The 18,045-nt window shown below is 45.8% G+C and overlaps 1 protein-coding gene across 1 annotated transcript in view; it reads right to left on the bottom strand.

Annotated features, from left to right (window-relative positions):
• LOC122816730 overlaps positions 1–18,045 on the bottom strand; it is a 2,226,031-nt gene that overhangs the window by 1,889,351 nt on the left and 318,635 nt on the right. The window lies entirely within an intron of this gene.

Here is an 18,045-nt window from a genome sequence, read left to right as displayed (position 1 = left end):
ATGACATCCATCAAAGCGTTACTGATAGGTGTGTTTTGTACGACTACATTATCCGCCATGCTGCCAGGTTTAAAGTCCTGAGTTAGCTGTGCAGGATCTGACTGTTTTGTTGGGACAGTAGATGAGGTATTTGATGTAAGGTCCAAGCTGGGCATTGAGACAAGTTCCTTAGGAAAGGACGCCAGTACTGGCGGGGCCAGTCTGGGGCAATCAGTATCATCTTTGGCTTCTCCTGTCTGACCTTTAGGAGTACCTCTTGGAGAGGAGAGGCAGTGGAGGAAAGGCATATACTGATAGGTTTTTCCAGCTGAAAGACAAGGCGTCCATTTTCCATGCTTGTCTGTGATCAGTCCTTGTGCAGAATCTTTTTAGTTGGTAGTTGTGAGGGGAGGCAAATAGATCTATGTCCGGGCATCCCCATTTCCTTGATATCATGCTGAAGACTTGTGGATCCAGCTGTCACTTGTGAGGATCCATGAGGTTTCTGCTTAGTTCATCTGCCAGAGTATTTTCCTTTCCTGGCTGGAATTGTGCCTGCAGATGTACTTGGTAAGTCAATGCTGTGTGCCACAAAGCCATGGCGAGTCTGCAAAGGGGATAAGAATGTGTGCCCCCTGCTTGTTTATATACCTTTTGACCATGGTGTTGTCTGTCTTTATCAGTAGTTGGCCCGGATGAAGTAGGTCCTTGAAGGCTGTCAGGACATTTTGAACAGCTAGCATCTCTTTTTGATTGATATGTAGATGCATTTGGTTTGCAGACCATGTGCCCTGAATGCATCTTCCTGCCATGTGGGCCCCCCAGGCATAACCTGATGCATCTGTTGTTAGGTTCTGCCTGGCTGGAGGCAATGTGAATGGCTGTCCCTTGTTCTGGTGACACACCTTCGTCCACCATCAAAACTCCTGTTGCAGGCAGGGAATGAGAGTAATCATTGTTTCCAGGCTGTGGCAATGTTGAGTCCAAACACTTTTTAGGTACCGTTGAAGTTTCCTCATATGCAGTCTTGCATATGGAATTAGTAGGATGCAGGATGCCATGAAGCCCAAAGCCTGCAGAATTTTTCTTGCAGATAGCTGGGCCTTTGTTGCCAACATTTTGAAATAGGTAGTCAGATAAGCCATCTGGGCAGTTGTATTTAAGCTTGCACCCAGGAATATTATCTCTTGAGAGGGTACTAGTTTTGATTTCTTTTCACTGACTGTGCACCCTAGGCATGTTAGAAGTCTTTTCACAAACGCCAGATGCTGTAGAAGAACGTCCTTGTTCTCTGCTTGAAGTAGGCAGTCGTCCAAGTAAGGATATATTTGTATTCCTCTTTGTCTGCAGAATGCAATTACTGGTGCCAGGCACTTTGTAAAGACCCTGGATGCAGTAGATAAGCCAAAGGGCAGTGCAGAGAATTGGTAATGCATTGAACCAGCCTTGAATCTGAGGTATCTTCTGCATGATTGTCTGATTGGAACATGCAAGTATGCCTCTTTTAGGTCTAAAGTCACAAGCCAAGCCTTCTTGCCCAGCATGGGCAGAAGCTGCTGCAAAGTCAACATTTTGAATTTTGGTATATCCAGTAATGTGTTTAGAATAGATAGGTCCAGTATTGGTCTCCAGGCCTTGTCCTTTCTGGGTACCAAGAGCAGTCTTGAGTAAAATCCTTGCCCCTGCTCTTGCTCTGGTACTTGTTGAATGGCCCCCATGTCCATGAGGGAAGAGACTTGCTTTTGTGCCTCTGCCCACTGATTTTTTGGCAGATATGGCCAACCATTTTCCTTTGGCAGGGTATGGAAGTGGAACTTGTAGCCTTGTGACACTGTTTTGAACCCACTTGTCCTGGGTTATAATGTGCCAATTTTGAGAAAAAAAGTGCTATTTTTCCCCCCTAAAGGTGCTGCCAGAAGATAAGTGCTTGGTGCAGGCAGGAAGATCGGGACTTTCCTGTATGGTTGTTATTTGTCTTCTCCAACTTTGGAGGTAGAAGCACCCCAATGCCTTGACCTGTATGAACCTTGCGCCTGGAATCTGCCTCTAGGGTGCCTGGATCTGCCCCTTTGAGGTCTATCTGACACAGAAAAGGACCAATTCTTTGTAGGCCAGTGTCTACTAAACCTAGGTGGCTGTACTTGGTAAAAATCTTTGACAGCTTGCATATATTTAGCTTTCTCCTCCATTTTCTTTAACACCTCTTTTGCCTCAACATCAAACAAAGTATCATGCTGTAAAGGTGCATCTAATAATTTAACTTTCACATGATCAGGCAGATTTTGTTCCTTTAACCAAGCATGCCTCCTAATTACAGAACCCATAACTGCGGCCCTGCAGGAGGCCTCCAAAGAATCAAAACCACATTGCAAAGTATGCTTTCCAACTTGTTCAGCTGCATGCAATAAATCCTGCATTTCCTTATTTTCTGCACATTCAGAGTTTAACAACATTTTATGTTAAAGCAATGTCATGATATGTTGCTGATACCTGAACATGTGAAACTTTTAGTTATGTACTCACCATAACTTTAGATGTTTGGGATCCATCTCGCCTACATTCTGTACTGATGGGCTCGGAGCCGATCCCTCGGCTCCGACTCGGCACGCTATGCTATAGAGCAAGGCCTCTTATTGGCTGAGCTATTTCTTATCCCAGGACGCACCACCACTATTCCCCCAGATCTTGTTTGTCCGCATTCATGCACACATGCACAACTTGTTTATATAACATTGTTAGATGTTTCAAGATGAAACAACAGGATTCGGACCTTCTGATATCCTCTGATCTCCAAGGAGGGGGAAGGAGGGTGGGTTATTAGGAATGCAGGCGAGATGGATCCCAAACATCTAAAGTTATGGTGAGTACATAACTAAAAGATGTTATGTGATCCTATCTCGCCTACATTCTGTACTGATGGGACAGCGTCCCTAGCACCTAAATCCCGGGTGGCTCATTGGAAAACACTCCTGAGCACTGTGGAACCAAATGAAGCTCGTCCTCTAGATGCCACATCTAATTTGTAGTGGGAAATAAAACTGTGCGGGGGAGACCATGTAGCCGCAGCACAAATGTCACTAATGGCAAGCTTAGAATGAAATGCTATCGAAGTAGCCATAGCCCTTGTAGAATGAGCTTTGACAGAGGTGGTAAGCTCTTTGTTAGAATAAAAATAAGCTTGAGTAATACAGTCCCTGATCCATTTGGCAATAGTGACCTTTGTGACAGCTTTTCCCAATTTATTGTCTGCAAAGGATACAAACAATTGATCTGTTTTCCTGTCTAAATAAAAACGCAACTGCCTGTGGACATCTAATGTGTGGAATATGAATTCCGCTTTGTTAGAATATTTTGGAAAAAAGACTGGAAGTTCTAACGATTGCTGTAGGCAGAAACTGGAACAAACTTTAGGGACAAAGGAAGGATTTGGCCTGAGAGATATTCTGTCTTTGTGAAAAACCAAGTACGGGGGTTTTACAGACAAAGCTTGAAGCTCTGAAACTCTTCTGGCAGAAGTAATCGCCACCAGAAAAGCAGTCTTCCACAATAGAAATTTTAGATCACATGCCGCTGCAGGTTCGAAGGGGGAGGAAGTTAAGGCGCGTAACACCACATCGAGATCCCATGGAGGAGCAGGATGAGAAATCGGAGGTCTTAAAAGCGCAGCACCTTTCAAGAAGGTCTTACACAATCTGTTGCTCATTAAGGGTGGGTTTATAGATTCGTGAAAATTGGAAATCGCTGCCAATTGAACCCTGATGGTAGAGACTGAAGAGCCTTGATTGAAAAGGGAAGTTAAAAATTTTAGTACTTCTGCCATGGGAATAGAGATGGGATCCAGGCCCCGGAGTTGAGCCCAAATAGCAAATCTTTTCCATTTGCTAGAATACAGTTTCTTTGTAGCAGACTTATGGGCCGAAGATAATATGTGTACAACCTCTGGATCCAATGTATGACTCCTGACTATAGTCGGAAGAGGAGGAGCCAAGCCGTCAATTTTAAGGTGTGCAGGGACTGGTGGAATAGTCCCGACTGATGAACCAAAAGGTCTGGGATCTGATCCAGGAACCATGGACCTTCCAGAGCATATTTCCGAAGATAGGGAAACCATACCTGACGAGGCCAGTAAGGAGCAATTAATATCATTTTGCTCCCCAAGAGAGATGCCTTTTGGATCACTCTGGGAAGGAGAGGAACTGGGGGGAAGGCATAAAGCAATCCGGTGGGCCAAGGACGGGCTAGTGCGTCCATGGGGCTCTTCCCCGGAGCCGGGGTTAGGGAGAAGAATTTTTTGCACTTCGCATTTAGTGGAGTCGCGAAGAGGTCGCAACACGGGACTCCCCATCTGCTGAAAATCTGACTTGCAACTGTCATGTTCAGAGACCATTCGTGAGGAGAGAGGAGAGAGGATGGTTCTGCTTAGTCTGTCGGCTATCACATTGGACTTGCCCGGGATATGAGTAGCCACTAGAAAGCGTCATATCATGGAGTATGGATCCGGCCATAGCTTTAAATTTAGAGTATTCGAATTAGTGAGAAGAACAAACAGACTAGGTAATGTAAAAAATCACACAGAGGAAATAGAGAGTAAATGGATCCTTAGGTTACAGGCACACAAACATGGGCTGAATGAGAAAATCACTTTGAAGCCCTTTTTAGCGTCTAGATCCTTGAAACATTGACACTGACATCCATTGTATACATGTTCACTTATGCTTTAATGTTCACATGTTATTTTTATCAGTTTTAAACATACAGATTTTAACATGTTTTTAATTTTTCTTGGACTTAATATTAAATCAGTAATTTATTTGGTTATACAAGTTTCAATGACATTATAAGTATGCATATAGTCCTCAGTATTGTTTTCTTTTGCTGTATGGATTGAGCGTGTATTATTCAGACTTTATATGCATTAGCATTTTATTTATTTTTAATTCCTAAGCACTTTTAATTCTCAAGCACTTGTACTTTGATATATTCATGCATGTAAGAAAGGTTTATATGAATCTGGATATAGTTCCTAGTATTTCTATTTATTATGTTTATAAAATTGAGTATTTATGCACTTGCACTTTAAATTATAAATGGCACAATTAATGAAGTGAAGGTGCTAATTGCTTTTATACTTAAGGAGAAAATGATATGTAGCAATATTGAGGTCTGAAGAAGCGTCTTAAAGACGTGAAAGCGCTTACCATCATTGTATGTTTATACTAATAAAGAACCTGTCCACTATACACTACTTGGATTTTTGTTCACAGCTTCTTGGTGCATCCTTGAGATTTCATTTGTCTTTGGAGCCACTAGAAAGCGTTTGGTTGAGACTGCCCATTCCCAGACTCTCATGGCCTCTCTGCAAAGAGGATAGGATCTGGTCCCTCCCTGTTTGTTCAGGTACCAGACAACTGACATGTTGTCTGAGTGAATGGCAATTACGCCCTGAGGGAGGTAATCGTGAAGGGCTTGAAGGGACAGAAGCACCACCCTCATTTCTAGGATGTTGATATGAAGTAGGGTCTCTTCTGGGTGCCATTTGCCTTGGACTGACCTGCCCAGGGAATGACCCCCCCACCCCATCTGGGAGGCGTCCGTGGTCAAAGTGGCTGCAGGAGGAGGTGGAACAAAGGGTCGTCCCTGATCCAAATTGGAGGGCACTAGCCACCAGCGAAGGTCCCGTTTGCATGTTTCCGTGATCCATATGAGGTGACTGAGAGGGAGTTCCTGAAAGGACCACTGAGCTGAAAGAAGCCACTGGAGAATTCTCATGTGCAACCTTGCCAAGGGGACTAGAAGAACCGTGGCGGACATGGATCCTAATAGCTGCAGGACCATCCCGGCTGGGGCTTTGGACCTGGGAAGTAAAGCTTGAACTTGAGTTTGTATGGTTTGTATTCTGTCTGTAGGTAGATAGACCCGCATTTGGTTTGAGTCTATCTCTACCCCTATGAATCTTATTCGTTGAGATGGCAGCAACACAGACTTTGGCCAATTGAAGGTGATGCCAAGGGAATTGCCCAGTGATATAGTGGCTTGTAGGCTCCGCAGCAGTAGATGCTTGGAGGTGGCAGTTAGGAGCCAGTCATCTAGATACGGAAACACCTGGAATCCTAGACTTCTCAGGTGAGCAGTCACGACTGCCAAGCACTTGGTGAACACCCTGGGGGCTGTGGTGAGACCAAAGGGCAGCACGCGGAACTGAAAATGACCGTCTCCTAGGCTGAAGCGCAGATGTCTCCTGGACGCTTGATGTACCATGATATGATAAGCATCCTTGAGATCTATGGAGCACATCCAAACACCTTTCTCCAGCAATGGGAGAATGGTTTGTAGGGTGACCATCCGGAACTTGGACTTTCTGACTGAGCGGTTTAGGATGCTGAGGTCCAAAATGGGCCTCAAGTCCCCGGTCTTTTTTGGCACCAAAAAGAATCTTGAGTAAGTCCCTAATCCGATCTGGTCTGCGGGGACCGGTTGGATGACTCCTTTTTGCAGCAGCTTTGAAACTTCTGAGGCTGCAGTATCCCGTTGACTGGGTGGTGGGTCCGGGATTTTTTTGGACTGAGGTGGGGAGTGTGAGAAAGGGATGGTGTAACCTCCGGCGATAATTCGAAGCACCCATCGGTCCTGAGTGATACCTTCCCAGGCTTTCAGGTACTTCGAAAAACGACCCCCGACTGGCTCCGGAGCTGCACAGTCAGGCAATCCCTCAGGGACTGTGAAAGGCTGAAGAGCCACGAAAGGACTCGCGGTCTCCAGTGTTGCGAGGACCTCTGCCACCTCTGGGACGGCGTCTTCCAGAAGAATTTCCCCCTCCCCTGCCTCTGGAAGGGGGATCATCCTGCTGAGAGGGGTAAGGCTACTGAGATCTACAGAACCACATTTTCCCTCCTCTTTTAGCCTTGGGATAAGGCCGAAAGGGAGTGGAAAATCGTGCCCCTACGGCAGTCAGAGTCTTACCCTCCTGTTCGCAGCGGGTCAGTGTGTCCTTTACTTTGGGTCCAAACAGGGAGGACCCATCAAAGGGGGCGTCGGCAAAGGAAGACTTAAAGGCCTCCGCGAAATGACACAGGCGGAGCCAGGCTTGTCTCCGTACAGCAATGCCTGTACCCGCCGCTCTACTCGCCCCTTCGGCCGCATAAGAAATGAGCCTCATGGATGAGTTTGAGATGGACGACAATGTAGCCAGCTGAGAGCCAACCGTCTGGGCCAGCTCCTCAGGCAGGTTACCCAACAGGGTATCGGAAAGCTCTTTAATCAGATCCCTCTGAAATCTAGTAAAGTGCGTAAGGTAGTTAAAGGACCTTAATGTAAAGGCCGCTGAACTTAGGGTGCGCTTTCCGTACCGATCCATGCTCCTAGATTCCTTATTAGGAGGATGGACGGACGTCGAAGCCTCTGCTACATCTTGCTGGGTAGCAGATGCCACCACCAAAGCATCTACAGCCACACCTTTGGTTAAGAATTCTTTCTCAGGGGGTGCCGAGAGGAACTTATTCGGACGAGCAGGCACCGGTTCCACAGAGTCTGGGTGTTCCCATGCCCTTCGACAGATCAAGTCCAAGAGCTCGTCGAAGGGCGGAGGACACCCAGGAGGCGGAGGGCTGAGCCCCGAAGGCCTTAAGGAACACCGACACATCAGCAGAAGGGGGTTGGGACTGCCAGCCGCCTCGTTGTTTAAGGGCTTCCAGGATGTCTGCAAAGGAGACATCATCAGAGGACGACTTAGGGGACCCCTCTGCATCATCGAGATCAGTGTCTGATGTAAGAGACTCATCAGGGGAGTCAACGTGCTTCCTCTTGCACGATCTTTTCCTAGGGGGTTCTTCCGAAGAGGCTTCAGAAGGACCTCCAGGAGGGGGGGAAACCCCAGTGGGGGTAACCTCAGGCCCCGGGGCTCCGCTGTCTAAGGACAGGGGGACTGCCAAAGACCCAGTCTCAGTGTGCAAGGAAAGTGCTGGATAGACCGTGGAGGTAGCCAAAGAAGATTTGGCTAACGCACTCCTCATAGCCCTGAAGGCGGGACCACCAGAATCCTGGGAAGGTCCCACCTCCGTGGCCACGACAGTAGATGGCACTCCCGCCGCCGACGCACCAAGAGGGAGACTTGGGACCTAAAACATCAATCCCGAAGCATCCCCCCTGGGGCCGACAGAAGAAGTCCGTGTACTGAATTCCGACCCAAGAGCCGGAGTTGGAGTAAGGGTCGGGCCCGACCCTAAAACCTCCACCGGCTCCACCAGCACCGGCTCCAACGGTGCCGAGGCTGTTGGAGGAGGAACCATAGAAGGGAGATGGACCATCGGCTCCGAAGCCGAAAGGGCTGGAGCCGAAACTAGCTTTTGGAACACCGGAGACTGGAAAAGTCTTAGGAGCACCCTGTCGATGTCCGAATCAGACATCTTGGATGATCTGGAGGATACCGATCGGGCCGAACCGATTTCTCCATCGGCTCCAAAGGGCTAGGGGACCGGCTCCGAATGGATTCTACCACTATCGGCTCAGAGAGAGGTCTCAAGGCAATTTCCCTCGGTGCCGATAAGGACTTCGGCTCCGAAGGGGAAGAGTCTGAGCCGGTAACCCTCATCGGCTCCAATATCAGTGGAGCCGATGAAGGTGACCCGCCTCTCGATGCCCCAGTCCTCGGCTCCGAAACCAGAGGGGTCGAGGCTGGAGGCATCGAGGCAGACCGTTCCACCCTCGGCTCCGAAGTCCGTGGAGCCGATGGAGAAGTCTGCCTAGGTTTTTTGGCAGTCAGTTCCGACAGACTGGCCGGAGCCGACGCTTTCTTCTTTTTTGAAGGAGAGGAAGACGAAGATAAAGCCTCCTCGAAGGATGGCTTGATTAACCCCTTAAGGATTAATTTGTTTTTCCTCTCCTGGAGGACCCTAGATGAGAAGGCGTGACACACACTACATGATTCTTGTAGGTGCTTGGCGCCTAAACAGTAAACGCACAAGGAGTGGTCGTCCGTTATGGACATCTTAAAACCACACCTCGTGCATTTTTTTAAACCCGGAGGGTTTATGCTCTTTGGACATGACTAAATTAGAAAAAGCACACCTGTCAAAGAGAGACACCAAAGCTTAAAGTTTAGAACAGAAAAAAATGTTTTTTTTTTTTGTTTTTTTTTTTACACAATACAGATGTACAAGAAAATATTCCACACAGAAAAAAAAAGATAGAGAGTCAAGACCCTCTAACTTAAACGGGTACTTGACCCACAAATAAAACGCTAAGATAGCAAAGGCAACAGGGGAAGGCCCCTCAAACTAAAAACGGGAAACCTTCCCTTGACGAAAAACACAAATTCCTAAACAAAACTGTCAATAACCACTCAAATCACAACAATAGCTGTTAAAACAGCTTTTGGGTTCAAGCAAGCAAATTCCTGACAGGAAAAGCCTAAATAAATTAGTACTTAGCCCAGCCAAGCTGAGACCACGTCTAAGCTTTAAGCGGCAAACGAGATCTGGGGGATTAGTGGTGGTGCATCCTGGGATAAGAAATAGCTCAGCCAATAAGAGGCCTCGCTCTATAGCATAGCGTGCCGAGTCGGAGCCGAGGGATCGGCTCCGAGCCCATCAGTACAGAATGTAGGCGAGATAGGATCACATAACATCTGACAGTTTAAGGCCCTTACAGCCAAGGTGGCAGATGTGTAAACCTTTTTTCCCCATCTATCCACTGCCCTAGAATCTCTGTCAGAGGGGGTAGGGTTTTTTGCAGTGGAAGCCTTAACTCCTTTGGGACTCTGTGAAACAGCTTCTGGGTCTGCAGCAGGGTTTTTGAAAATGAATTTATGAGAGTCAGGAACCCTGTAATATCTGTCAGGCTTAACAGGAGCTGGAGGTAAGGAGTCAGGGGTCAGAATAGACTCTGAAAACACATCTACAATGTCTAACACAGGTGGAATGGCTAGAGGCCTGTGCTGAGGTAGTAAAAGGAAGTCCCTGAGCCTCTTTTTAGATTCTGAAAAATCTTGGCTCTCCCAGTGGAAATGCTCCCTCATGGTATGCAAGGTTTCCCCAAAAGAATAGTCCTCAGGAGGAGAAGCTGAAGGTATAGATTCTTCAGCATCAGCATCCTCAAGGGGGGAAGAGAATATTCCTCATCAGAAGAAACAGAAACCGGATCTGAAGATTCATAGTATTTCTCTTGCCTAGGCTTCTTATCAGGAGGGGAATGGGAAAGTACAGTTTTGTACCTACCATAAATGTAGATGTTCGAGTGTTCACCCTGCTGCAGTCATCACACTTGGGTTATCCTGCCGTCAGGCGGTCCCGCAGTCGGCCTGAGTTCCAAAGTCTTGGTCCGGCATCGGTTGCTGGCGCTTCTTCCCGGACGTCAGTGCACCAGGGGTATATAAAATAGGCATCCAACGCCATTTTCTTTAGTTTTTCTTGCCCCAGATGTCAGGTGCCTCCCAATAGGAGGTCACTACGTTTTGCCAATAAAAAATGTAAAGAAAATACAAAGCAAACCTTCAGCTATAAGCAAATACACCACAAAGGTTGTATCAGATAGAAAGGCATAGAAAGGTTTGGCTAGGTCAGAGGGGTTGGAGGGAGGGTAACCTGGACTGCAGCATGGTGACCACTCGAACATCGACATTTATGGTAGGTACAAAACTGCACTATGTTCATCGTGTTACCCTGCTGCAGTCATCACACTTGGGTTGAATCCCAAAGCTAAGTATGGGTGGAGTAATTAGACTGGGTTTGAAGAAGCTAGTAGGCCCTGCAAAACTGCAGTGGCAAAGCCAGCTCTAGACTTAGAGTATAAAGGTAAGTGATAGTGTCTGGTGAAGGTGTGTACTGAACTACAAGTTGCAGCTTCCAGAATATCCTTGGTGGGTACCCCCCTGAGAAAGGCTGTAGATGTAGCTGCAGCCCTGGTAGACTGGGACCTAATGCTATCAGGAACCAGTTTTCCATGATGAGTGTAGCAGAAACGTATGCAATGTCCTAACCATTTTGAAATGGTCTGTTTTGAGATAGCTTTTCCTTGTGATGCTGTAGCATAGGATACAAAGAGCTGGACAGATTTTCTGAAAGCCTTAGTTTTATCCAAGTAGTAACGTAGTTGTCTGTGAATGTCCAAGGAGTGCAGGAGTTTTTCTCCTTTGTTCTGGGGGTTTGGGAAAAAGGTGGGTAAATGAATGGTTTGGTTTAGGGCCACACTGGATACTACCTTTGGCAAAAGGGAGGGGTTAGTTCGTAGAAAGACACGGTCTTGATGAAAAATGAGGTAAGGCTCCACTGCCATCAGGGCCTATAACTCCGAAACTCTTCTGGCTGAAGTTATTGCTAGCAGCAGGACAGTTTTCCATGACAGAAACTTTAAATCAGCTGAGAAAGCTGGTTCGAAAGGCAACAGTTTAAGTTTTTCCCAGAACAAAGTTGAGATCCCAAGTTGGTGTTGGTGCTCTCCTGGGAGGTCTTATGTTCTTGGCCCCTCTGAGGTATTGCCTTAGGAGTGGATGTGAAAATAAAGGAGGATCCGTGTTGTAGTGAGCTGAAATCGCTGAGGCGTGGATCTTGATAGATGAAAATGAAAGTCCTTTGTGCAACATCTCAGTTAAATATTGTAGAATCTGAGGAATGTTTGGCTCAAGGGTATTTTGGCCTTTAGCCTGGTTCCAGGCGCAAAATCTTTTCCATTTGTCTGAATAAGCTTTCCTGGTGCTGGGCCTCCTGGCCTCCAGAATGACATCCATAACAGCCTTAGATAGAGGGGTTGACTGGTTGTTTAGGTGATTTGCCATGCAGCCAGATTTAAAGTCTTGAGCTGGCTGTGTAGAATCGGACTGTCTTGCTGGGTGAGCAGGTGAGGAATTTGTGGTAAAATCCATGGTGGGCACTGGGCCATGTTCCGTAGTATTGAGTACCAGTGCTGGCGTGGCCAGTCTGGAGCAATGAGTATAACTTTTGGCCTCTCTAATCTGACTTTCATCAGCACCTTTGCTAGAAGAGGCAGTGGAGGGAAGGCATACACTGTCAATGTTTTCCAACTGAATGTGAGGGCGTCCACTTTCCAAGCTTGTGGGTGGAATGTCCTTGTACAAAATCTTTGAAGCTGGTAGTTTTGGGGGTTGGCAAACAGATCTATGTCTGGGCGTCCCCATTTTTGAGTTATCATTGCAAATACTTGTGGATCCAGTTTCCACTCGTGGGGATCCATGATGTTTCTGCTTAGGTTGTCTGCCAATGTGTTTTTCTTTCCTGGCAGGAATTGTGCTTGTAATTGAACCTGGTAAGTCAGTGCTGTGTTCCACAAGGTCATTGCTTGCCTGCATAGAGGGTAGGAGTGTGTACCCCCTTGTTTGTTTATGTACCACATTACTGTGGTGTTGTCTGTCTTTATTACTAGTTGTCCTGGGTGTAAGAGGTCCTTGAAAGCTGTTAGAGCACACTGTACTGCTAGCATTTCCTTTCGATTGTTGTGCAGATGCCTTTGATCTGTAGTCCATCTGCCATGAATGCACTGTCCTGCCATGTGTGCTCCCCAGGCATAGTCCGATGCATCTGTTGTTACAGCTTGCCTGGCTGTGGGTAAGGTAAAAGGCTGACCCTTGTTGAGGTGACATGCCTGTGCCCACCACAGAAACTCCTGTTGAAGGCAGGGAATGAGTGGTATCATTGTTTCCAAGCTGTGGCTGTGTTGAGTCCATACGCTTTTCAGGTGCCATTGTAATTTCCTCATATGCAGTTTTGCAAATGGTATTAGTAGTATGCAAGATGCCATGAATCCCAAGGCCTGCAGAATTTTTCTTGCAGGGAGTTGGGTCTTTGTTGCCATTATTTTGAAGTATTGAGTCAGTTGTTGTTGCTTGTCTGGCGTGAGATAAGCCATCTAGGCCGTTGTATTCAAGCTGGCACCCAGGAATATTATGTTCTGTGAGGGTACTAGTTTTGATTTCTTTTCGTTTACTGTGTACCCTAGGCAACTTAGAAGGTGTTTGACAAACACCAGATGTTGTAAAAGGATGTCCTTGCTTTCTGCTTGAATAAGGCAGTCGTCCAGGTATGGGTATATTTGAATTCCTCTTTGTCTGCAGTATGCAATTACTGGTGCCAGGCATTTTATGAAGACCCTGGGCGCAGTAGATAAGCCAAAAGGCAGTGCAGAGAATTGATAGTGGGCTGAACCTGCAATGAAACGGAGGTATCTTCTGCAATTTCGTCTGATAGGGACATGCAGGTATGCCTCCTTGAGGTCCAACGTTACCAGCCAAGCCTTCTTGCCCAACATGGGAAGAAGCTGCTGAAGTATTAGCATCTTGAATTTGGGTACTTGCGAGTAAGTGTTTAGAATTGAAAGGTCCAGAATGGGTCTCCATGCCTTGTCCTTTTTGGGGACTAGAAAGCGTCTTGAGTAGAATCCTTGTCCTTGCTCCTGTGTAGGTACCTGTTGAATGGCTCTCATGTCCATGAGAGCTGTAATCTGTTTTTGTGCCTCTGCCCATTGATTTGGTGGCAGGTTTGACATTCCTTTTATCCTTGGCACGGTGTGAAAATGGAATCTGTATCCTCGTGAGACAATGTCTAGGACCCATTTGTCTTTTGTGATGATGTACCAGTTGTCTGCAAAAAGTGCTAATTTTCCTCCCACGGGAGCTGCCAAGACAGTTTTGGTTGGCAGTTTGAGGGTTAAGTCATTGTGTTTGTCTTCTAGTAGTTTGGGGCCTGTCTTCTCCTCCCTTCTGGGTAGCGGCACCCCATTGGTGAGGTTTGCAAGGGCCCTGTGACTGACCTCTGCCCCTTGGGCATCTGTATTTGCCCCTCTGTGGTCCGTCAGAAGCTGGAAAGGACCAATTTTTTGTTGGCCAATTTCTGCTGAAACAAGGGGGTTGTACCTGTAAAAAATCCTTGACCGTCTGCATAGACTTCGTCTTATCCTCCATTTTCTTTATAACCTCTTCTGCTTTCATACCAAATAAAACATCCTGCTGTAAAGGTGCATCCAATAATTTTGCTTTAATATGATCAGGCAGGGTTTGTTCTTTTAACCAAGCATGTCTACGTATGACAGAGCCAGTCACAGCTGCTCTATAGGAAGCTTCCAATGAATCAAATCCACATTGCAAGGAATGTTTGCCTAACTGTTCTGCTGCATGCAACAGATCCTGCATTTCCTTGTATTCAAACTGTTCAGCATGCGCGTTCATCTTTTGTTTTAAATGAGACAATAGGAATTGCTGATATTTCAGCATGTAAAACTGACAATTTAATGCTCTCATAGCTAGAGTAGCTGAGGTGTATACCTTCTTCCCCCACCTGTCTAGTGCTCTGGAGTCCCTTTCAGAGAGTACCGGATTTTTAGCCATAGAAGCCTTAGCCCCTTTGGGACCCTGGGAAATTGTTTCTGGGTCTGCAACAGGGCTTTTATAAAGGAATTTGTGTGAGTCAGGTACTCTGTAGTATCTGTCTGGTTTGGCTGGAGCAGGAGGTAGAGAGTCTGGATTTAGACTAGATTCTAAGTAACATCATCCACAATTTCTAAAACTGGAGGGATAGCAAGAGGTCTGTGCTGAGGAAGTAAAAGGAACTCTCGGAGCCTTTTCTTTGAATCCGAGTAGTCCTGGCCTTCCCAGTGGAAATGTTCCCTCATGGTATGTAAAGTTTCCCCGAAGGAATAGTTTTCAGGGGGAGATGCTGAGGGAATAGAGTCTTCAGCATCAGAGTCCTCATAAGGAGGAAAGGCGTAATCCTGTTCCTCAGAGTAGTCTGAGGAAATCGAAACCTGGTCAGAGGAGGCATAATCCTCCTCTTGCCTTGGCCTTTTGTCTGGAGGGGGATGGGAACCCCTGATTAGGGCAATCGAATCTTCAGCCATCTTAAGCATCTGTTTCTTAGGCATGGGGCCTTGAACTGGAGACTGATGAACAGTCTTTTTAGGTTTTAATGGAGTTTTAAGCTTGGCATAAGATTTTATGGTGAGTGTAGTCGGTCTGAAGACACCTTCTGCAACCGAAGGTGTTTCCACTGCACCGAGTTCTCCTTCTGCTATGGAGTCAGTAGGGCCTAATGAAGATGGCTGCGTAGGCCTAGTACTCTCCGTTTGAGAATCCAAAGCTGTCTGGGGTTCCAATTCTGCAGTAGTCAGAGGCTGCGTAGGCGCCTCACTGAAAACTGGAGACAGGCCCAGCAGAGGCCTCGGTGTCTGGTTTGATTCTAGGCTGCCCGTCCTTATCTTTGCGTTTTTTTATGCATGCCGGTCGTCGGAAGCTCCGACGGCATGGTATAATTAAATTTCTTACCGAAGTAATGTCGAGCGAAATCAAAACGATGCTTGATAGTACGTTTATTGAACCTAGCACAAAAACGACAACCAGTAACGTCGTGGTCTGGGCCTAGGCAAGGAATATAATAGGAATGGAAGTCCTTATGAGGTATTTGCTTCCCACAAGAAATGCAATTGTTAACTTTTTCTGACATCGGACTGAGGCAAGAAAAGGTTCCCAATGGGGTACTTAGCTTTATGAAGACTTCGGATTGAAAATAGAATCGAAAATCTCAGATGTCGGCCAACCGGCACTTGCGAACTGCTTCTGCTTCAAGCACCGCGCAGCAAGAAAGACTGAAGAAAATGGCGTCGGATGCCTATTATATACCCCTGGCGCACTGACATCAGGGAAGAAGTGACGGCAACTGACGCTGGACCAAGACTTTGGAACTCAGGCCAACTGCGGGACTGCCTGACGGCAGGATAACCCAAGTGTAATGACTGCAGCAGGGTAACAAGATGAACATCCCCTGATCAAGGTAATCAAGTCTTCGGCCATTTTGAGCATCTGTTTTTTAGGCATAGAGGGCTGTCCACGTGGCTCTTGAGTTTGTTTCTTTTCTTTATAAGGTGCTTTAGTCTTTGCCTTTGAAGCTGAAGTTGTTTAATGTAAAGATGTTTAGGTCTGAATACACCCTCAGAAGCCGGTGCCTGCTCAGCGGCTCCGGACCCATCTGAGGGAATAGTGTCTGAGGCTCAAATACCTTGAGTTTCCAGCAGCATGGCCGACTCCACGTGGAAGTTGGTAGCGTCCTGCGGCTCTAAAGTAGCAGGCGCCAGGGGCTGCGAAAGCGCCTCACTGAGATCCAGCGGCTGGCTTAGGAGAAGCTTCGTCATCGGTTTTGGACCTGGGATATTTACCACTCTCTTTTTCTTTACGTTTTTTGTGAACTCCAGTAGTCGGATGCTATCAGACGACATTTCTAGATAATTAAACCTGCGTCCAAAACAGTTTAATGCAAAATCATACCGATGCTTAATAGTGCGTTGGTTAAATCTAGCACAAAACTGAAAACCTGAAACATTGTGATCAGGGCCTAGGCAAGGAATACAGTAAGAATGAAAGTCCTTATGAGGTATTCGCTTTCCACAAAAAATACAATTATTAACTTTTTCTGACATCGGTCTGCAGCAAGAAAAAAGTTTCCCCAACGGGGTACTTAGCTTTATTGAATACTTCGGATCTGAAACTCGAACACGAAAATCTCAGGAGTCGGCCGACCAGCACTTGCGAACTGCTTCTGCTTCGGGCACCACGCGGCAAGAAAGACTAAAGGAAATGGCGTCTGCTACATCTTTTATACCCCTAACGACCTGACATCAGGGAGAGGGCGACCGCAAACGACCCAGGACTTTGGAATTCAGGCCGAATGAGGGCAACCTGCCCGCAGGATTACCCAAATGTAATGACTGCAACAGTCAAACACGAAGAACATCTGAGGTGGCAATTGTATTTTAATGCCTCTCGGTATCCAGGCATCAATGAAATAAGGATATCCAGTATTTTGAAAATGGACCACATTTTAGGCTAACTGAATTAATTTGTTATTGTGCAGAATTTACTGTTTATGTATATATTTTTATACAGTTTTAAGATTGTTTTAATGTTATTTTTAACATCGAATTTTAAGTCTGTACATGAAACTTGGTTATGGTAATTAATTGTAACAATGTTGAAGGGGTTTTTATTACCAATGTGTTTTTGCTTTTAATTGATTCTCATTAAAGTTCTGATTGAATAATTGGGGAGGGTATATAAAAGGCTGGGTGTTGTGTGCACATTGTTCTGATGAAGTCCCTTTAGTGGAGAGGAAAGCTCTCAACTCTAAGTGGTCATCTCACTTGGATTTGTTTTTCTTCCTGCTGGCTATTTGATTCATTGTTTTTTCTCTACCTTTGTGCTCTTCCATACCTGTGCCAAGTACTGGAACAGCCCCAGCAGGTGTAGCCAACCCTCATTCTATAGTGGCTGACAAAGACACAATAGAGTGACACAAAGCAAAATGTAAGTTATCACCAGGCCGAACGGCCCTGAAAGAATAGGCTGAGGAATATTTTTATTTATTTTAAGTGCAAATCGACTTGATGGGTGGATATCAGAGTGAGGATCCATCAAGTCAAGGGACAGAACACCAGCCAAAATGATAAACTGAGTACTGGATAATGTATCACAATAAACACTTAAAAAATTATAGTATTAATTGGTATCAAATATGAGCACAATTTTTTTTTTTTTTTTTTTTTTTTATATATTTACAATAAAGGGATAATAACTCAAAAGGAAGAAAGAAAGGAAGAAGCTGGAAAGAGTTTTATAAACAAAACAAATATGATCTACAGGCTAGTCTGGGTTGGCAGCAAAGCCATTTATTAGCCAGTGTGTGGAAAGGTGTGTGGAAAAAAATAGTTTGAGTTAGAGAAAAGGAATTGCCTGCTGAATTGGGAGGAGGTGCACAAGCGCGGGCATGTGTGGTAAGAGATAGTAAGAAGGTTACTTTTGTAGAGAGAAGGTGTGTTTGGGCTAAGGTTATCCTAGCTTCAGGTATTAAGTATATCCCCACACAACTAAACTCTGCCAAACTGCTCAATTAACACAAAAAAAAATTACAAATATGTTTAGAATACTTTTAGAATTGATAGAAGTTAAAGAATTTCCAGTACACAAAGTTCAAACACCAAAGCAACCTATGTGTCAAACCAGTATTAAATTAGCTCCACACACTTTAACCATGCTAGACTGCCATGAAATATAGCAATTAATAACAATTTAAACTATAT

The sequence above is a fragment of the Protopterus annectens genome, chromosome 12.part0 (assembly GCF_019279795.1).
Source record: "Protopterus annectens isolate FY-2018-M chromosome 12.part0, PAN1.0, whole genome shotgun sequence".
NCBI classification, from domain to species: Eukaryota; Metazoa; Chordata; order Ceratodontiformes; family Protopteridae; genus Protopterus; species Protopterus annectens.
The sequence above is the reverse complement of the archived record's forward strand: the minus strand, read 5'-3'. Positions and strand labels throughout refer to the sequence as shown.